Source organism: Lemur catta, chromosome 17, assembly GCF_020740605.2.
Source record: "Lemur catta isolate mLemCat1 chromosome 17, mLemCat1.pri, whole genome shotgun sequence".
Taxonomy (NCBI): Eukaryota; Metazoa; Chordata; class Mammalia; order Primates; family Lemuridae; genus Lemur; species Lemur catta.
In genome coordinates, this window is record NC_059144.1 from 15113959 (window position 1) to 15123667 (window position 9709).

At 41.7% G+C, this 9709-nt stretch overlaps 1 long non-coding RNA gene across 3 annotated transcripts; it reads left to right on the plus strand.

Moving 5' to 3' along the window:
* Positions 1-61: 61 nt before the first annotated feature.
* On the plus strand, positions 62-7097 carry LOC123622636. Of its 3 annotated transcripts, none has more exons than XR_006729563.1 (3): positions 62-242; positions 371-560; positions 5574-7097. It is a non-coding gene; the product is annotated as an uncharacterized LOC123622636 (long non-coding RNA). The 3 variants fall into 3 exon arrangements; XR_006729564.1 differs by having other exon boundaries at positions 74-138; XR_006729562.1 differs by having other exon boundaries at positions 62-560.
* The last annotated feature ends 2612 nt before the right edge of the window (positions 7098-9709 follow it).

Sequence of the window (9709 nt, forward strand, 5' to 3'; positions counted from 1 at the left end):
CCAGGGGAGGGAGCCAGGAAGGGGCGGGCGAAGGGAAGGAAATGGGGAGGAGGAGCGGGAAGAGGAGGTGGGAGGCGAGAGGGCGCGGCTGGAGATGGTGATCAAGAAATGGGGTGTGCCGGAACAGGGAGAACAGGAGTGAGGCTTGGCTTGGGGATTGCCCTGTGGGTTTGGGCTGGATTCCCAGGGTCGTCGCTTACCACCCGACCCCGGAAGTAATCCTCCCTGGGTTCGAGGCCGAGGTCAGTCCCCTTTTGCTGTGTGCTTTGGGACTACTGGACCTAGGGAAGAACAGAGATTGTTCATCCCAAATTGTCCTTTAATCCTTTTTGGAATCCTTCAAGGTACTTACTATTTTCTCCTTTCATAGACTAAAGAGGCTACATGAAGTATCAGGAATGGAACGCGCAAAAGTCTTTTAAAAAATACTATGTACATGATTTCTTCATTGAGATACTCCCTCCCCAAGGCTCATGGACGAAGCTTCAGGGAGGGAATCAGGCCTCCACGGCTCCCTGCGCCCAATGACTGCTGTCACCACTACCAACACTCCTTTCAAGGTAGTTAACTCTTAAACCCAGTCCTTCAAAATGTCTCTCATTTTCATTCCTTCCCTTTCATTTATTCTTTCAACAATGTTGAGCAGGCTTTCTGCTTAGTGCTGAAGACAGCAATGAACAAGACAGTTTACAGTCCTGTAGGAGAAAGAACAAAGTAAATAGGCCTTTGTCATCTCTCCTTTACCCTTACTTAGCTTAATGGTAGGCTTCTAATTTACCACTCTATTCTCAGCCCTGCCTCCATCAACTGCCAAGTGATCTTTTAAAAATACCATTCCAATCTTGTCCTATTCGTGCTTAAATCCTTTGGTGATCACTCAGACCTAGAGAACTATATCCTTGAGTGTGACGATCAAGGTTCTCCAGAAGGTGCCTTTATCCTTCAGCTATTAGCTGCTTTTTCCTCCCCCATAATAATACCCCAGTTCAATTAGATGACTTCTTATCCTCCCAATATACCATCTCCAGTATTTCTAAACAGTTTGACTTAGTTGCCAACATTTTTTTTTAAACTGAGAGATTTCTATGTGAATAGGAATCTGCATCTCTGCCTTCGCTGGCAACACTGTGTCCACATTTCTGTATGGCTACAATTGGCTGAAGCCAAGAGATGGCTGCCTACTGTAGATTGGACATGGATTTGCCAAAGTGTCAGGGTCCCTTCCCGACTAGAGTCTCCTTTCCTCATTTATGTTATCTGTCGTATAGGCATTTGTGCCAGTGACCCCTGTACTACACCACCTTTTGAGTTGAACTGGATTGAGATTGTGTAATGTAATTAGCATGGATTTGAATCCAAACCACTGGATTTGAATCCTACAGAAGTTTCCTAGTGCAAAAACTTCCCCATGAGGACAAAAGACCAGTAATCCAGAGAGTACTCAGGTTGAAATAAACTTTAATGTGACATGACTGTGTCTTATCCCCCCATCCAGAAAATAGCCAAGTGGGTCACAGGGCTTATAATGGTTACACCACGAATAACATCATCAGTGCATTGAGAGAACAGAAGTGCCATTTGTCAGGCATCCCTCAGTTGCCTGCTAAAAAATTGCATATATTAGCTTCTTTCACTATCTCTGCATTCTAGGCCAGGGGTCAGCAAACCATAGCTGTTAACTGACATAGACACAAAGACGTTAAAATACAATGTGGTAGATGCAACTGTAGGAATATACATATGTGCAAGCTATTCTGGGAGCTTGGAGAAGGGCAGCTAACCCTTCTTGGGAGTGTGGGGAGAGCAGAAAAATCTTCCTGAAAGAGGTTACTTGAGCCTTAGATTCTGCAATGAATTTGTTTAAATTAATAGATTTTATTTTTTTTAGAATAGTTTTAGGTTTACAGAAAAATTGACCGGATAATACAGAGAGTTTCCATGTTCCCCTCTTCCTCCTATACACAGTTTCCCCTATTACTAATATCTTGGGTGAGCATGGTGCCTCCCACCCATAATCCCAGCACTTTGAGAAGCCAAGAAAGGAGGATCACTTGAGGCCAAGAGTTCGAGACCAGCCTAAGCAGTATAGCAAGACCCCATCTCTACAAAAAAAAAAAAAAATTAGGTGTGGTGGTGTGGACCTGTAGACCTAGCTATTTGGGAGGATGAGGCAGGAGGATCTCTTGAGCCCAGGATTTCGAGGTTACAGTGAGCTATGATCATGCCACTGTACCCTAGCCCACACAACAGAGCAAGACCCTAAAAAAGGGGAGACCACGTATCAGAGTGGTACATTTGTTACAACTGATGAGCCAGTATTAATACATTATTATTGGCCGGGCGTGGTGGCTCACACCTGTAATCCTAGCACTCTGGGAGGCCAAGGCGGGTGGATCGTTCGAGGTCAGGAGTTCGAGACCAGCCTCAGCAAGAGCAAGACCCCGTCTCTACTAAAAATAGAAAGAAATTATCTGGCCAACTAAAATATATATATAGAAAAAATTAGCTGGGCATGGTGGCACATGCCTGTAGTCCCAGCTACTGGGGAGGCTGAGGCAGTAGGATCACTTAAGCCCAGGAGTTTGAGGTTGCTGTGAGCTAGGCTGACACCATGGCACTCACTCTAGCCCGGGCAACAGAGTGAGACTCTGTCTCAAAAAAAAAAAAAAAAAAAGTACAAAGAAATTAGTTGGACAACTAAAAAATATATATATATGTATATATATAAAATTAGCTGGGCATGGTGGCACACGCCTGTAGTCCCAGCTACTTGGGAGGCTGAGGTAGGAGTATTGCTTGAGCCCAGGAGTTTGAGGTTGCTGTGAGCTAGGCTGACGCCATGGCACTCTAGCCTGGGCAACAGAGTAAGACTCTGTCTCAAAAAAAAAAAAAATACATTATTATTAACTAAAGTACATGGTTTACATTAGGGTTCATTCTTTGTGTTGTATAGTTCTGGGTTTTGACAAATGCCTAATGTCACTCATCTACCACTGAAGTGTCATAAAGAAGAGTTTCACTGCCCTAAAAATCCCCTGTGCTTCAACTGTCCCTCACTCCTTCCCCTAACCTCTAACCTTTGGCAACCACCGACTGTTTACACTCTGTATAGTTTTGCCTTTCCCAGAGTGTCATATAGTTGGATCATTATAATACATAGTCTTTTCTGACTGGATTCTTTCACTGAGCTATATGATTTAAGTTTCCTTCATGTCTTTTGATGGCTTGATAGCTCACTAATTTTATCACTTAATATTATAATATTCCATGATGTGACTGCACCACAATTTGTTATTCATTCACTTGTTCTTAAGGATTGACTTGTGTCCTCCAAAAAGATATGTTGAAGTCCTACCTCTTGGTATCTGTGAATGTGACCTTATTGGAAAAGGGTCTTTTCAGATGTAATCAAATTAAAATGAGGTCATTAGAGTGGGCCCTACTCCAACACGACTTTCTTAAGAAGAAAGAAAATGTCGTGTGAGGACAGACACACATGGAGCATGCCATGTGATGACAGAGGCAGAGATTGAAGTGACACAGCTGCAACATAAGGAACACCAAGGATCAACAGCCACCACCAGAAACTAGGAAGAGGCATGAAGGATGCTACCCAGAGTCTCAGAGGAAGCAGGCCCTGCTGACACATTGATTTCAGATTTCTAGCCTCCACAATTGTGAGAGAATAAATTTCTGTGATTTTAAGCCACCTAGTTTGTGGCATTTTGTTATGGCAGCCCTAGGAAACCAACAGACTGTTGAAGGAAACATCTTGATCCAGTTTTTGATGATTATGAATAAAACTGCTATAAACATCTGTGTACACGTTTTCATGTGGACATAAGTTTCCAACTCATTTGAGTAAATACCTAGGAGTGTAACTGTTAGATTACATGTTAATACTATGCTTAGGTTTGTTAAGAAACTACCAGTCTGTTTTCCAAAGGGCCTGTACCATTTTGCATTCCTACCAGCAATGAAAGAGAGTTCCTGTTGAGAAATTTTGGAAGTTTCAGCTCAAAAAGAGAGTGAGGATTTTTAGCTGGGCAGGCTGGCACACACCTGTAGTTCCAGCTACTTGGGAGGCTGATGGAGGAGGATCACTTGAGCCCAGGCATTTGAGGTTGCAGTGAGCTATGAAGACACCACTGCACTGTAGCCCTGGCAACAGAGTGAGACCCTGTCTCCAAAAAAAAAACCCTCACAGACACACCCAGAAAAAATGCTTTACAAGTGATCTGGGCATTCCTTAGCCCAGTCAAGTGGATGCCTAAAATTAACCATTACAATTACGTATTAAAATGTTATTTCAAATAATAGGGAAATAATACGCTATTTAGTAAATGCTACTGTGAAAACTGGCTATCCATTTGGGAAAGCTATTTTATTAATAATTATAAGATTAAAAGTCTCAAAAGTATTAGAAAAAATATAGAAGAATATATCGATCACCTGAGAGTAGGCAAGGCTCTCCTTAAGACACAGTACAAAAACCATAAAGGAAAAGATTGTTTTAATTATCATGCCAACATTTTTAAACCTCCTTATGACAAAGCAAAGGTAAAAGACAAGTGACACATGGTGAGATAAGATTTACAAAAAAGGTTCTATCCAGATTGTTAGGAAAAAGACAACCTATTTAAAAAAAAAAGAAAAGGGAACAAAATATACATACAGATGGAAGAGAAAAAAATGCTTAACTTCACTAAAGAGTAGGCCAATGCAAATTAAAAATGAGAGTTATGCTATTGGCTCCACTGGTTCTCAGGCCTTCAGATGCAGACTGACACCAGCAGCTTTCCTGACAGATGTCAAATTATGGGACTTCTTGGCCTCCATAATTGCATGAGCCAATTCCTATAATAAATCTCTTCTTATATATCTATATGTCTATTTGGTTCTTTTTTTTCCAAAGAACACTGAGCAATACAAACACATACAAATACATTCCTATAGGTCCATTTCTGAATTCTCATTTCACTGCTGTATTTGTGTATATTTAGAAGTTGACTTGCCACTGGACAGAACTGCTCTCAGTTCTTCCATTTCTTATTTGAGGATGCCAAGGAATTCATCACCAACCACTTGCCCAGCCAGTGGAACATTGCATTTTACTTCTTTGTTAAAGGTTTGGAATCCATAAAATAATTCATATATTATTTCAGCATGAATGACCAAAATTCATTGGTTATTGCAGCTGGGTGGCAGGCAGGGCCACTGTTTAAGCAAAATGACCTACAGCAGATCCTCAAATAAAGTCATTTCATTATAATGTTGATGAGAAAAAAATTGGTTTTGTTATACATCATTTCACTTAAAGTCACAGTTTCCAAGAAACTGGGGATGACATTAAGTGAGGACTTAACGGTATCTGCTTCTCACACTGTGAGCATGAAAGAGAAATATTGCATGTATAGCACATAGCACAGTATCTAGCTGCAGGTGCTCAAAACAAATGCTAAAATGTTAGTAGTAGTATATTAAAAATAATAATCTTGGTAGAGTAACTGGGAGATCTAGGGCAGAGGAGATAGAGAGATTTTGCTGAAATTTATTCTCCCCTTTTTCTTCAGCTCCTTGCCTGTATTTCCAGAGAAGCCAGTGCACTCATGCCCCACCGAAACAGAAATGGACCCATTGTGCTAGTGTATTTCCGGAAGATGGCGCCCGCGGATAAGGCTGCAGTCCTGTCCCGGTCAGTAACAATTTTCACTATTCACAGACTGCGTATCAGTTCACATGCATTATCTCATTTGATTCTCCTTCGCCAACCATTTACCAAATGCTGATTATTCCAATATCCATTCTTCATCCTTTTTCCAACAAATGCTTACTGAGCACTTCTTCCAGCCAAAGAGCAACTTCAAATCCCTTCTAAACCAGGATGGTGACTAAGAAACAAACAAACAAAAAAAGGAAACAAATAAAATTCTAAGCCCCTGCTGCAGAGCTATACTTTCAAGATATGAACAAGACAAGTTCTAGCCAGTGATCTCTTTCTGGTTCTTGGTTGGTGCCAACTCATACCATGGAAGGAGACTGACTTAATGAAGCAGAAGCAGCATAATTTGAGTGAAACTGAGTCAGGAAGCAAACGATTCCTCTGCAGGAGCAGCTGAGGTGCATCACAGAGACCATCTGCAGGGCTATTGATCTGAGGGCAGAGCATTTGGTCCCTGGACTGCTTAAAATTGCTGAGCAGGCAAAAGAAAAAAAAAACCCATAAAGGGAACAGAGAGAAGATGTTGAAGGACTTTTGGGGAAGAAAGGTCAGCTGGTCTGGATTCCAGAATTCTAGATAGAAGTAATTTTGCAGGTCGTTGAACTTTGTGGACAGGCGGGCAAGCATACTTGGAAACCAGGAGAGGTCTCTTTCTATGGCAAGGACAGAGGGTGCACACAGCTTCTCACACCCCCTCCAGAACTGAGAAGGGATGAGCTCACCTGAAGGTCACCTCAGCAGTGAAATTTTAGGGGTGTCAAGAAGGGCTCCCCCCATGGGTGAAATTTCTCTCTCTTAACAACCACTCTCTGGTGCCCAAAATGCAACCATGTTAAAATGACTATTGCAGGAATTAAGAGCAGGATTTCAATGTAGGTGTGTGTGTATACGATTGTATCGGTTTGGAGAAAAGTCTGCAAAGATACACATTGGTTTTTAACATGGATTATCTTGAGACAGAAGGTGTGGAGTAAGTAAGGGAGGTTAATGGAGGATGGGAAAGAGATAGGTAAGAAAAAAAATCACGTTAAAAAGGGTGCCCTTGATTAAAAGAATGTGTGTTATTTGTTCTGATTTACGCAAAAGGTTACTTCTGTTGCCCATATATGTAAAGACATGCATGAAAGATGCCTACCAAGATGTTAGAAGTAGTCGTCATATGGTGATAAGTTTTCAAAAGATTTTACTTTCTTCCACATAACTTTATATATTTAAGTTTTTTTATAGTGAGCATTTAAATCAGGAAAGTGGGGGGAAAAAATCAAGAACACTGTTGCAACCCATATGGGAAAAGCAGTAACAAAAGCGGAGCCAGTCAAATTGTAACTCCTCCCCCTGGCTGTATGACTCTAAACAAATTACTTAAGCTCTCTGAGCCTCAGTTTCTTCCTCTTTAAAAGGAGAGATGTAGTGAGTAGTTTTTATTTTTGTCTGCCCAGCATCCTTTCCCCTTATTTCTCTTTGAGGAATCACCCCACGCCACTCACACCTCAATCCATTTGATTTGGGAGAGAACGCCCCTGGGTATGGTGGTGAACCCATGACATCGGCTTGGCCAATCAGCTTATCTCACTGCCCACTCTTTGCACAGTGATTGGTTTAGAGATATGTCAATAACTCAACCTAAGCCAATAAGAATCAGGTCCAAGACTTTTCCTGAAACTGTTGGGAAAGAGAAGCTCTTTTTCTCTGCTTGGGGTCTAAGCTGGAGGGAATATAAGCCTAGAGTTGCTGATGGCTATCTTCCCTTTATAAGAGGAAAGTGTGATTAAAAGGAGAGCCAACATACAGGAGAGGAGAGTTGAGAGAAAAAGATGGAGTGGCCCAATAGTATCATTTAAGGCCCTAGATCCAACTGTGCCTGAAGGTGAAGGATACTTCCAGAAACAACATAGCATACTGATTAAAAGTATAAACTGTCGGGGGCAGCCTATTTAGGTTCAAATTCTAGTTTTGCTACTATAATTAGACAGAAAATGACTGAGGGAAGTAGGGCAGTGAAGGAATTTGTTGAAAGCATATGGGGTAGATCATAGAATCACTGAGGGAACCAAACTCAGAGGCTGAACAGTGAGGAATGATGTCTACATTCCCATTGACAACCAGAATTGTCCTGGGGACACTGCTGACCCTCCAGCTCTGGACTCCCAATACTGCCCATAACCCCAATGCCATTGTTGTCACAGGATCTTGCTGCTCCCACCACACCTGCCAGAGAACATTCTCCATATGAGTTTGCAAATCCAAGTTCATGGCAGAGTCACCTAATTGGCAAAGCCTAAGTCACACACTCATGTCCTTGATGCAAGGGAGGCTGGGGAAATGATCAAATGGCATTTTCTGCCTCCTCTGTGGGAATTCAACTCTGGGTTCCATGAAGTCCAATTTCCTTAAACATAAGAAGGGGATTCAGATACTGGGAAGCAAAAAAGAATGACTTATTATGGGAATGACCACAGTAAAGTTGTTGAAATCTCAGTACCCAAGTTTCCCTATCTGCAAAATGAAAATAATATTAGTACCATCCTCAAAATATTATTTATAGGATTAAAGGAATGTCAAATTCTTAGAACTATGTCAGCCACATAATGGTTTAATGAATACCAGATTTGATTTTTCAGTTTTATGACCTTTTTGGCTTAAGACATTTGAGAGTTTATGGATTTTTTCCTATTTGCAACCTGCAACTGACAGCCCTGACTAACATGAGGACTCATGACACACAGGATTGTTGTAAAGCTTGAATGAGGAAATCTATGTAAAGTTTCTGGTACATGGGAAGTTCTCGATAAACAACAGCTATTTATTACTAATGTTAATACTATCACTTCCAATTAATGGTTCTTTATGATCTGTCTTATGTAACTGCTAAGAGCAAGGTTTTGTAAGAGGTACCTGAAATGGCAATTTAGGGAGGGGTTTTGATTATTTGGGGTTTCAAGAGGATCCAGAACATCAAAGAAAGAGAATACTAAGGAAGGAAAATGGACACACAAATTCAGACAATATTGGTTGAATGGATGATTAAGAAGATAAAAGAATTTATGAAGAGGTTCTCTTCAAGTAACAAGAGTTGCATTCAGCTGGGCACAGTGGCTCATGCCAGTAATCCTAGCACTCTGGGAGGCCAAGGCAGGAGGATTGCTTGAGGTAGGGAGTTCGAGACCCTGTCTCTACTAAAAATAGAAAAAAAAATTAGCTGGGCAACTAAAAATAGAAAACAATTAACCTGGTGTGGTGGTGTGTGCCTGTATTCCCAGCTACTCGGGAGGCTGAGGCAGGAGGATCACTTGAGCCCAGGAATTTGAGGTTGCTGTGAGCTGGGCTGACGCCACAGCACTCTAGCCCAGGCAATAAAGCAAGACTCTGTCTCAAAAAAACAAAAAGAGTTGCATTCATTTCAGGAGATCGACCCTGAGCCAGGCGCCATGCTGGCTGTTGGAGCCATAGAGATGACACATAGCACTATATCTGTTTTCAAGGAGTTCCCAGGTACCTACAGGGTCTAGTCTGGTCATGTAAATGACAGAATTGGGCCAGGTGTGAGGAAGGAACATGAGTAAAAGGAATATTTCACTTTCTTATTTAATCTCTTGTAAGAAAAAACAACACTGCAAGAGTGATGATAAATGGCTCTTGACATGAGGCTCTAATGTCAGGGAGACAATAGGGAGTGGTGGGGACTGAGAAGAAATGGAGAAGGCATGCTTTCTGCAAAAAGGGCTGCTGCCAAGAGGGCTGAGAAGTGGATCCATGTTGGATTTCCCGTTTGTCGAGAGAAGACAGAAATCCAGACTTTTTTTTTTTCTTTTCTTTTTGAGACAGAGCCTTGCTCTGTTGCCCTGGGTAGAGTGCAGAGGCATCATCACAGTTCACTGCAACCTCAAATTCCTGGGTTCAAGTGATCCTCCTGCTTCAGCTTCCCGAGGAGCCAGAACTATAGACACATGCCACAACACCCAGCTAATTTTTCTATTTTTTTTAGAA